Source organism: Aquarana catesbeiana, linkage group LG06, assembly GCF_042186555.1.
Source record: "Aquarana catesbeiana isolate 2022-GZ linkage group LG06, ASM4218655v1, whole genome shotgun sequence".
Taxonomy (NCBI): domain Eukaryota; kingdom Metazoa; phylum Chordata; class Amphibia; order Anura; family Ranidae; genus Aquarana; species Aquarana catesbeiana.
In genome coordinates, this window is record NC_133329.1 from 34,635,660 (window position 1) to 34,648,546 (window position 12,887).

Here is a 12,887-nt window from a genome sequence, read left to right on the forward strand (position 1 = left end):
TATAAATGATATCAAAGATGGTAGAAAGAAGGAAAAATATATCAAACAAAACAAAAACTTGTGTATCAAGCAAGTTCGTGTCCAAAAAACTTTTTTCTCAATTGTCTTCAAGTCCACATACATTGAAGTGTATATACACAATGATGTCCCATAAAGTGAGTCTTGTGATGAAAATCCTGGTTACAAAGAGGGTGACTTCACACCTTCACACACGTGCCCCCCACCCCCTGTGTGACTGCGCTCACCTCAAGCTGTGTGACCGCACAATTTAAGTTTGGTCCACATAAGCTGTTGAACACTCCTGGGCTCGAAGACTCCTTTGACACTGAGCCACCCCAGGCGTCGGCGGTAAAGCAGCGGTATTTTTAGCGTTGCTTAACCGTCATTTTAGTGGCGCTATTCAGCCACTAGCGGGGGTTTGGCAGGTGGTTTCAACCCTTTTTTCGCCCACTAGTGGGGCGCTTTTAACCGAAAAGGAGCGGTAAAGCGCAGCTAAAAATAGCGGTGCTTTACCGCCGATGCCTGTCTCCTGCTGGCAGTGGAAAGTGCCCTAAGAGAAAGGCTGGATAGTGCATTACCATTTTGATTATAAATTTATTTAGAAAAAAGAACATCAGGGTAACATTTAGACCCCTCTCACACTGAGGCGTTTTCATGCCTGAAAAAAAAAAAAAAAAAGCTATGAGTAAGCACTCGTTGTGAGTGCGAAACGCGTCAGCTGTTCCCTGTACACTTCTGCTGTAGTGTTTTGTGTTCTTCTATGATCCAGCTTTTTATCAATAAAAGCACTTATCATCAGACCAGTGTGCGGCTTCCAGTTTTCCTCGGTTTCTCTGGAAAAAAAAAAAAGCCTGAAAAGCTCACGAAAAACTAATTTTCATTAAAATCGATGAATGCTTTCACACTGGGGCAGTGCGCTGGCAGGGTGCTGAAAAAAAACGCTCCTCTCCATTGAAATGAATGGAAAACTCTTCAAAAGCGCCTGAAAAGCTCTTCAAAAGCTCTCAGTGTTTTACTGGTACTTTACAAGCGCCTCAGTATGAAAGGGGCCAAAGGGGTCTTACTTTAAGGCCCCTTTCACACTGAGGGGCTTATAAACTGCCAGTAAGGCCCCTTTCACACTGGGGCGGTGGGGGCGTCGGCGATAAAGCGGCGCTATATTTAGCGGCCCTTTACTGTCATTACAGCGGCGCTATTTGTCCGCTAGCGGCCAAAAACGGGTTAAAACCGCCCACAAAGCACCGCTGCAGCAGCACTATGCCGGCGGTGTAGCCGCGCTGCCCCATTGATTTCAATGGGCAGGAGCGGTATACACATCGCTCCAAAGATGCTGCTAGCAGGACTTTTTTTTAGCGTCCTGCCAGCGCACCGCTCCAGTGTGAAAGTGCTCGGGGGTTTCACACTGAAGAAACAGGAGCGGCTGTTTCAGGGCGCTTTGCAGGTGCTATTTTTAGCTCTCTAGTGCCTACAAATCTCCCCAGTGTGAAAGGGGCCTAAAACACACAGCTTTTCAGGCGCTTTTGAAGAGTTTTTCAGGTGCTTATGAAAAGCTTTCCGTTCATTTCAATGAAGAGGGGCGTTTTTTCACTTCACTGCCCCAGTGTGAAAGCATTCATTGATTTTAATGGAAATAGGTTTTCGTGAGCTTTTCAGGCGCTTTTTTTAGCGTGAAAGCACCTGAATAGCGCCTCAGTGTGAAAGGGGTCTAATGCCGCGTACACACAATCGGACTTTACGGCATAGTTGGTCCGGCGTACCGGACGTCGTCGGACAATTCGATTGTGTGTGGGCTCCAGCGGACTTTGTTTTATCAAAAGTTTGACGGACTTAGATTTGAAACATGTTTCAAATCTATCCGATGGACTCGAGTCCGGTCGAAAAGTCCGCTCGTCTGTATGCTAGTCTGATGGACAAAAACCGACGCTAGGGCAGCTATTGGCTACTGGCTATAAACTTCCTTGTTTTAGTCCGGTGTACGTCATCACGTACAAATCCGTCGGACTTTGGTTGATCGTGTGTAGGCAAGTCCGTTCATTCAGAAAGACTGTCGTAAAGTCCATCGTAAGGTCCGTCGTAAGGTCCGTCGTAAAGTCCGTCGTAAAGTCCGTCGTAAAGTCCGTCGTAAAGTCCGTCGGGCATAGTATGCCGTAAAGTCCGGTCATGTGTACGCGGCATAAAGCTACTTTCACACTGAAGTGTTGCGGGCGCTGGCGGTAAAGCAGCGCTATATTTAGCGCCGCTTCTCGGGGGTTAAAACCACCCTGCTAGCGCCCGATAAAGGGTTAAAACCCCCTGCAGAGCGCCGCTGCAGCGGCGCTTTGCAGGCGGGTTTGAAGCGCTGCCCCATTGTTTTCAATGGGAAGGGGTGCTTTAGGAACGGTAAGTACACTGCTCCTACAGCACTCCAAAGATGCGGCTGGCAGGACTTTTTTGACCATCCTGCAGGCGCACCACTCCAGTGTGAAAACTTTCCGGGATTTCACATTGGAGTGCATTTGAGCGGCTCTTTCAGGGCGCTGTGCAGGCGCTATTTTTAGCACTTTAGCGCCTCAGTGTGAAAGGGGCCTTACATTGAGGATATCTTCTCTGGATTTTCCCGTGGGATCCTGCTGAGCCTCTTCTTGCTTAGAGCCCAGAATTGGTTCAACAGCTTATCAATGCGGTCACACTATTTGAGGTGAGCGCAGTCATGGGGGGGGGTCATGTGTGTGAAGTCACTCTGTTTTAACCAGGATTTTCATCACAAGAGTCACTTTATGGGACATCATTGTAAATATATATATATATATATATATATATATATATATATATATATATATATATATATGTATGTATATACACACACACACACACACACACACACTTTTCAATTTATGTGGACTTGAAGACAAATTGAGTAAAAAGTTTTTTTGGACACTTGATACTAATAAAAAGATTTTTTTTTCACTGTGAGCTTGATACACAAGTTTTGTTATATATTTTTTTTCTTCTTTCTAGAATCTTTGATGATATGGTTTATGATATTATCCTTGCATAATGAGGGTCATTATCACATAGCGCTGCATTTTCTTTATTTTTTTTTATATATATTTTCCTCACAAACTTTTTTCTATAATTAATATATTATATATATATATATATATATATATATATATATATATATATATATATATATATATATATATATATATATATATATATATATATATATATATATATTTTTTTTTTTTTTTCCTCACATTTTTTATATATATATATTTTCCTCACAAAATATGGGATTGCGATTAATGCTTAGCAGCTGTGAATTGGCACTAAAGCTGGCCATACACCATACAATTTTCTTATTCAATTTTTTTTTTTAGATTTACCTTCAACTATGTAGTACAAGGGCCTGCCTGATTGCATACAAATTAAAAGTGTTTAGGTTTGACCTCCTATTATATGGTTTTGGTAAATCTAAAAGGAAAGTTGTACAAGAAAATTGTATAATGTATGGCCAGCCTTATTCACTTTTTATACAAATTGTTTTTTTAACACACCTGAAGCTAGTTGTAGCCTTGGGTTATCTTAGGGGAAGCTAGCAAGGTTTTTATATACTTATATTGACTAACTAATTTTAGGCCCGCTACAAGCTCTCTGCAACGTTATTCTCAGTCTCTTTAAGGTGTCCATTCTAATCACTTTCAGATGTTGGCAACTATGTTTTTCTTTATTTCATAAATTGAAACCCTTCCCAGGATACAAAAAAAATAAAAATAATAATGTATCTACAACCCTGTGATTAGGACATTTAGGAATGGATAGGTTACATGTTGATTATTACAGCCAAGTAGAGGAATGCGTGCGATGCAAACTGTAATGCTGTCTCTACATTGAACTGTTCAGAATATAGATCTGGATCTGCTAATGCTATAGAACAGCTGACATGCCTGACATTCCCAGTAACCTCCCTTCCTCTCCTAGCATACTTACTATGGAATAACAGATTAGAATATGCTTCTGCACCCCCCCATGCATGCGGGAAAGGGGGCTGGTGTGGATCAAATGTAGAGAGTAAAGCCCCATACACACTATCAGATTTTCTGCAGATTTTTGTCTTCAGATTTACCAAAAACCATATAATATGAGGTCAGACCTTAACCACTTAAGGACCAGCCTCGTTTTGGAGTTTAGGTGTTTACATGTTTAAAACAGTTTGTTTTTTTTTTGCTAGAAAATTTCTTAGAACCCCCAAACATTATATATTGTTTTTTTTTTCTAACACCCTAGAGAATAAAATGGCGCTCATTGCAATACTTTTTTTCACAACGTATTTGCACAGCGGTCTTACAAGCGCCCTTTTATTGGAAATTTTTTTTTTTATATATTGTGAAAGATAATGTTACGCTGAATAAATTGATACCTAACATGTCACGCTTCAAAACTGGGCCCGCTCGTGGAATGGCGTCAAACTTTTACCCTCAAAAATCTCCATAGGCGACGTTTAAAAAATTTTACAGGTTGCATGTTTTACGTTACAGAGGAGGTCTAGGGCTAGAATTATTGCTCTCGCTGTAACGATCGTGGCGATACCTCACATGTGTGGTTTGACCACCGTTTTCATATGCGGGCGCTACTCACGTATGCGTGCGAGCTCGTCAGGACAGGGCGTTTAAAAAAAAAAATTTTTTTTAGCTTTCTTATTTATTTTACATGATTTTATTTATTTTTACACTGTTTTAAAAAAAATAAATAAAAATGTGTCACTTTTATTCCTATTACAAGGAATGTAAACATCCCTTGTAATAGAAAAAAGCAGGACAGGTCCTCTTAAATATGAGATCTGGGGTCAAAAAGACCTCAGATCTCATATTTACACTAAAATGCAATAAAAAAAAAAAGTCATTTAAAAAATGCCATTGAAAAAAAATGTGCCTATAAATCATTTAAATACCTACAAAAGTAACTAAGGAAATGATATATATCTTTAATTTAGGTTTACGTGAACCCAATGTTTAATATTTGAAATTTCATGATATTTACCTATATAAACCCTACTGTAAAACAATGAGCTTACTTTATAGATCCTTGTAAACTTACTTTATGTATCTTTATAACATTGTATACTCAATAAACTTCTTTTGACAAGGAAAAAAAATGTGCCTTTAAGACGTATGGGCGGAAGTGACATTTTGACCATCTTCCCCTCACTCGTCTCCATGTACAGCATGGGGACATACGCGATCCCCTCCGCCACTGCCGATGGCTCCGGTAAGTGGCGGAGGGCACCGGATCGCGGCGGGAGGGAGGGCCCCTCTTCCACCACCGATAAAAGTGATCTCGCGGCGAATCTGCCGCAGAGACCACTTTTATCCTATAGCAAAGGCCACACGAAAATGGGGATACCGGGGTTATGGCAGCTAGCTGGTGCCATAACAATGATATCCGCCGCCAAACTTAGGATGTATATGCACATGCGGCGGTCGACAAGTGAGTTTTAATGTGTATGCAATCAGGCAGGCCCTTGCACTACACATGGTTTTGGTAAATCTGAAGACAAAAATCTGCAGAAAATCTAATAGTGTGTATGGGGACTTTAGACATGTTCTCATGTAAACTTACTAAACAAGCTGTTTTTATATACTTGCCTTTAGTGGTACACAGAAAACCATTTGCTGTAATGGAACTAAACTTAGCAATGAAGCCGACCTTCAGCTCAGCTTTCCATTCCTGTTCTCTGAAATGCTCACAAGGTCCATGCAGATCTCCAAACCATTTGGCTGCTGCCTTCCCTGTCTGCCAACCACTTACTTCTGACTCCTCCTGCTGGAGATGAGACTCCCTGGAACAGACGCAACTCCTACTGTGGGAGGAGATTAACCACTTCAGCCCCGGAAGATTTGGCTGCTCAATGACCGGGCCATTTATTGCGATTTGGCACTGCGTCGCTTTAACTGACAATTGCGCGGTCGTGCGACGTTGCACCCAAACAAAATTGACATCTTTTTTTCCCCCACAAACAGAGATTTCTTTTATTGTTATTTGATCACCTCTGCATTTTTTATTTTTTGCGCTATAAACAAAAAAAGAGCGACAATTTTGAAAAAAAAAAAACACAATATTTTGTACTTTTTGCTGTAATAAATATCCCCATTTTTTTTTTTTTTAAAAAGCTAATTTTCCCTCAGTTTAGACCGATACGTATTCTTCTACATATTTTTGGTAATAAAAATCACAATAAATGTATATTGATTGGTTTGCGCAAAAGTTATAGCGTCTACAAAATAGGGGATAAGGATGAGCTCCGGCGTGTTCGCATGCTGCACGTGCCGAGCCCGCCAGGAAGTCGGCATGGCGCTGCGCTAATCACAGGCAGTGAGACATTTCCCGGTCTCTGCAGCCGCACATCGGGGAATGTCTCACTGCTTGTGATTAGTGCTGTGCAATGCCGACTTCCTGGCGGGCTCGGCACGTGCAGCATGCGAACACGCCGGAGCTCATCCTTAATAGGGGATAGATTTATAGCATTTTTATTATTATTATTTTTAATTAGTAATGGCAGCATTCTTCAATTTTTATAGGGACTGCGACATTATGGCAGACACGTCGGACACGTTTAATACATTTTTGGGACCATTCACATTTATACAGCGATCAGTGCTATAAAAGTGCACTGATTACTGTGTAAAATGTCACTGGCAGGGAAGGCGTTAACACTAGGGGGCGATCAAGGAGTTAACTGTGTTCCCTCACTGTGTTCTAACTGAAGGGGGGAGGGGACTGACTAGGGGAGATGACAGATCGCTGTTCATACTTTGTATGAACACACGATCTGTCACTTCTCCCCTCAGAGAACTGGGATCTGTGTGTTTAGACACACAGATCCCGGTTTTCGTGTGTCACGAGCGATCGCGGGAGCCTGGCGGTCATCATGCCCACTGGGCACTAACACCAGGGGGCGAGCAGCGGGCACGCCCCTAGTGGCCACAGGGTGAAGCGACGTAATATAACGTCGTTTCGCCCAGCCGTGCCATTCTGCCGCAGTAAAACTGCGGCGGCTGGTCAGCACATGGTTAAGAGTCCTGCAGCCAGTGATTATAGCAGCTGGGCAGCACAGTGGCTTAGTGGTTAGTACTTCTGCTGTGTAGCACTGGTGGTGTCCTCTGGATCCCGGCCAGCACACTATCTGCGTGGAGTTTGCACGTTCTCCCTTGTGCTTTTTTTGCCTCCCACACTTCAAAGACATGCTGACAGGCTAGATGGCTCTTGTGTAAATTGGACCTAGTATGTGGATCTGTATACATACCTCCCAGCTGTCCCTCTTTTGGAATTAAAGGCCTCTGCTCGCCCCTTTACTTCTCAGTTGTCCCTCATGTTGGACAGATAGTGTAGGCTTCTATAATAAATGCACTACTTAAAGTGATTGTAAAGCTTTTTTTTTTTAATAAAAAACATGTCATACTTACCTCCACTGTGTAGCTCACTTTGCACAGAGTGGCCCCGATCCTCCTCTTCTGGTGTCCCCCCAGCGGCTCTCACGGCTCCTCCTCACATCGTATAACCCCCTAGGAGAAGCACTCTCCTGGGGGATTACCTTGCGGGAGAGCTCCCGAGTCCAGCATTTGCGTCCAAAGACACGAATATGGACTCGGCCCCGCCCCCCCTGACGCTCACATCATTGGATTGGGAGCCAATGGCTGCGCTGCTATCAATCTATCCAATCAAGTGCCGAGAAACCCCGGGCAGAGGGACAGCGCGTCCTCGCTGTTGGAAATTCCAGGTAAGTAATACGGGGGGGCTGGTGACTGACAGACGTTTTTTTACCTTAACTCATAGGATGCATTAAGTTGAAAAAACACGAGGTTTTACAACCACTTCCTTCAGATCGCCCACCGCCGCTATACGGCAGTACTTTGAAGTGGAATATCGTTGTTATGGCAGCAGCTAGCTACCATAACACTGGTATCCTCTTCTTCAGTGGGCGGTCCGCTTCAAGATAAAAGAGGTCTCTGCAGCGGATTTGCCGCAAGATCACTTTTATCGGTGGCGGGACAGGGCCACCCCCCCTCCAGCCGCGTTTCGGTGCCCTCGGCCGCCTACCGGAGCCGTCTGCAGCGGTGGAGGCGATCGGATGTTGCCCTTTGTGTGACATGGAGATGAGTGAGGGGAAGATGGCCAACACCCGTCTCCATATCATTGCATGGCGGAAGCGACGTCAAAACGTCACTTCCGCCCATAGCTATTAAGGGGACATTTTTTTTTTTTGTATTTTTTTAAATCACAACATATTTTTTTTGCATTTCAGTGTAAATATGAGATCTGATTCTGATTCTTTTTGACCCCAGATCTCATATTTAAGAGGTCCTGTCATGCTTTTTTCTATTAAGGGATGTTTACATTCCTTGTAATAGGAAAAAAAGTGACACAATTTTTTTTTTAAAGAACAGTGTAAAAATAAAAAATAAACGGTAAAATAAATAAGAAAAAAAAAAACAAAAAGTGTTCTTCTCAAGTAAAAAATGTAAATAAATCCAATATTAATGTGCAACAAACACATGTGCTAAAAAAAATTAAAAGCCCAATATCAAATATATATGATAGTTAATTGGAACACAAAATCTTCTTATATAGAGTGTGCTTCAAATCCCACTGTGAGAAAAGAGTGCTTCTCAGATAAACCAACAATCTGTGACTAGTGCTCCCTTCACCAGGTGAAATGACTGCTCACCTCCTTCTTAAAGCCTCGTACACATGATCTGGTTTCCGTCAGGGAATTGTCTGATGACAGACTGTTTGCCTAAAATCCGACCAGTAGTACACTCAATCAGACAATTGTTGTCCAACTTTCTGCCAACAAATGTTGGATGACAGGCTAGTAAATTTTCGGCGGACAACAGTCTGTTATCCGATTTTTATATCGTGAACACAAGTCCGTCACACAAAAGTCCAGAGTACGAACACGCATGCTCGGAATCAATGCTCACCAAACACGACATTAGCGGAAGGAGCCCAAAGGGTGGCGCTCAAGAGCTGAAATTCCACTTAGTACGTCACTACGTCTGTGTTTGTTGGCCGACAATTGTGTGCCGTTGCTATGCAAGACAATTTCCTGGCACACGCCCTTTGGACAGAAGTCTGACGCTTTGTTGGGCAACAATCCGATCGTGTGTGCGAGGCTTAACCAATGGCTGACTGCCTCATGCAGATATACTGCGGCAGAATGGCACGTAAAGGCAAACTAACGTACCTGTACGTTGCCCTTTAAGAGGCGGCCTGAGGGTGGTGCGCGCGAGCCTGCGGCAAGCTCCGTGAGTCAGGTCGTGGGTCCCGCGGACTCGATGTCCGCGGGGATACCTGCGATCGTCTCACGGAGAGGAAGAACGGGGAGATGCTGATGTAAACAAGCATCTCCCCATTTTGCCTAGTGACACTGTCACTGATCTCTGCTCCCTGTGATCGGGAGCGATGATCAGTGATGTGTCACACACAGCCCCTCCCCCCCACAGTTAGAATCACTCCCTAGGACACACTTAACCCCTACACTGCCACCTAGTGGTTAAACCCTTCACTGCCAGTGTCATTTACGCAGGAATCAAGGCATTTGTATATAAATGTGTCAAAAATGTCCGATGTGTCTGCCATAATGTCACAGTCACGATAAAAATTGCTGATTGCCACCATTGCTAGTAAAAAAAAAAAAAATTAATAAAAATGCCATAAATCTATCCCCTATTTTGTAGACGCTATACCTTTTGCGCAAACCAATCAATAAACCAATTTTTACCAAAAATATGTAGAAGAATACTGTACATATCGGCCAAAACTGAGGAAAAAAAATGTTTTTTTATATATTTTTGGGGGATATTTATTATAGTAAAATGTAAAAAATAATGCGTTTTTTTTTCAAAATTGTCACTCTTTTTTTATTTATAGCGCCAAAAAATAAAAACCGCAGAGGTGATCAAATACCACCAAAAGAAAGCTCTATTTGTGGGAAAAAAAGGGCGTCAACTTTGTTTGGGAGCCACGTCGCACGACCGCGCAATTGTCAGTTAAAGCGACGCAGTGCCGAATCGCAAAAAGTGCTCTGGTCAGGAAGGGGGTAAAATCTTCCGGGGCTGAAGCGGTTAAGACCCTGAAAGGCTCAAACTCACTCACAACTAATGATAATTCCCATCAGGAAGAAAGGCTCCACACGGATCTTTAATGGTTCCCACCAACGTCCTGCAGGGATCAAACACGCATTGCACCTTGTATACTTCTCCATTAAAGGTTGCCTCCGTGATGATCACCAGCAACTCCAGACCGACATGCAAAAATATAAAGTCACATATCCTAGACATGTAGGATAGGTTACATACAGGTTATTACATGTGAGAGTGTGTGAGCAGTGGAAAGTGTATAATGAAAACTGTAAATCTGTCTCTTGGTTGAACTGTCCAGAATGTAAAGCTGGATCAGCTAATTGATGAAGCACAGCTGACATAAATTCCCAGCAACCTTCCCTCCTGCCTCCTCTCCTAGTATACACATCCTACAGGATGAACCCCCGCCCCTGCCCCTGCACTTGCACTCTGACACTGGAAAGAGAAGGGGGGGCTGGTGTGGATCAAGGATATGTTCTCAGGCAAACTTACTGAATGAGCTTGGAGCGTAACCTCTTATCTACTGAGATACATTTATACATGTCCTTGTAGAGGTGGGGGACTCGAGTTACATGACTTGACTTAAGTCAGACTTGAGTCACCTGTTTGAGGACTTGCGACTTGCTTGACAAAATTAAATAAATGACTCGACTTGACTTTGACTTGTCACTAATGACTTACGACTTGACTTTGACTTGGGCTATTTGACTTGCAATGACTTGGCACCACCAGTTCTGTGTCTTGGCCTAGGCAAAAGCCGCCCCCCCCCCCACAAAAGAAAGCTCCCCCCAAGTCCCGACTTCGGGGTAGATCAGTATTTTGACTTAATTTGTGACTTGACCAAAATAAATGACTTGACTTGACTTGCTTGACTTCTAGCAGGGACTCGACTTGACTTGCTTGCTTTTTGCCACAGTAACTTGGGACTTGCTTGTGACTTGAAGGTTAAGACTTGAGACTTGCTTGTGACTTGCACATGTGTGACTTACTCCCATCACTGTGTCCTGGTATTCAAGAGGTTAAAGCAAGCTCACAGCTGGTATTGAGGTTGAGGTTGGTATGGATGTTCAGATCCCTGAGAGCGAGAGGACTTAAGAACATGGAAGTGACGTGATACAAAGTTGCCATTCCCAGTGTAAACACGCAAATAGCTGCAGTGGAAAAAAATGTAGGTCTAATATACCACAATGTCTCCATAAAGAGGACCTGCTACCTGCCCATGCTATCACATAGGGGGGCAATTAGTCCTCTTGTGAAAGCCATAAAGTTAGATTAAGAAAAGGGTTAAAAAATGTTTCTGTTAAAAAAACTCTTTGTGTATTGGGATTTTATGTGATAGACCAACACAAAGCGGCACGTAATTGTGAAGTGGAAGGAAAATGATAAATGGTTTTTACTTTTTACAAATAAATCTGTGAAAAGAGTGGGGGGCATTTGTATGGCGCCCCCCTGAGTCAATACTTTGTAGAACCGCCTTTCTCTGCAATTACAGCTGCAAGTCTTTTTGGGGATGTCTCTACCAGCTTTGCACATCTAGAGAGGGACATTTTTGCCCATTCTTCTTTGTACAATATCTCAAGCTCTGTCAGATTGGATGGAGAGCGTCTGTGAACAGCAATTTTAAAGCCTTGCCACAGATTCTCAATTGGATTTAGGTTTGGACTGTGACTGGGCCATTCTAACACATGAATATGCTTTGATCTAAACCATTCCATTGTAGCTCTGGCTGTATGTTTAGGGTCGTTGTCCTGCTGGAAGGTGAACCTCCGCCCCAGTCTCAAGTCCTTTGCAGACTCTAACAGGTTTTCTTCTAAGATTGTCCTGTATTTGGCTCCATCCATCTTCCCATCAACTCTGACCAGCTTCCCTGTCCCTGCTGAAGAAAATAATCCCCACAACATAAGGCTGCCACCACCATGTTTCACGGTGGGGATGGTGTGTTCAGGGTGATGTGCAGTGTTAGTTTTCTGCTACACATAGCATTTTGCTTTTAGGCCAAAGAGTTCAATTTTGGTCTCATCTGACCAGAGCATCTTCTTCCACATGTTTTCAGTGTCCCCCACATGGCTTCTCACAAACTGCAAACAGGACTTCTTTTGGCTTTCTTTCAACAATGTCTTTCTTCTTGCCACTCTTCCATAAAGGGCAGATTTGTGGAGAGCACAACTAATAGTTGTCCTGTGGACAGATTCTCCCACCTGAGCTGTGGATCTCTGCAGCTCCTCCAGCAGAGCCATCTATCAGTGACACCCATAAGTACCCATCAGTGCAGCTTTTCAGTGCCCACCAGTGCCACCTATGAGTGCCCATCAGTGCCGCCTATCAATGCCCATCAGCGCCACATATCAGTGCCCATCAGTGCTGCCTATAAGTGCCCATCGTCAGTGCCACCTCATCGGTGCCGCCTTATCAGTGCCCATCAGTGCAGCTTATCAGTGCTCACCAGTGAAGGAGAAAACATACGTATTTACAAAATTTTATAATAAAAACAAAGAAGAACTTTTTTTTTTCCAAATTTTCGGTCTTTTTTTATTTGTTTAGCAAAAAATAAAAACCCCAGTGGTGATCAAATACCGCAAAAAGAAAGCTCTATTTGTGGGAACAAAATGGTAAAAATATAGTGCTAGGCGAGAGTGCTAACCATTACACCACTGTGCTGCCCAGGTTATCAGTTTAGAATTAACCATAAGTTATGTTTATGTACACGTGCGTTTCCTTCGATATGCATTGGGGTATACAAGGGTTATAAAGGTTCTTTTAATG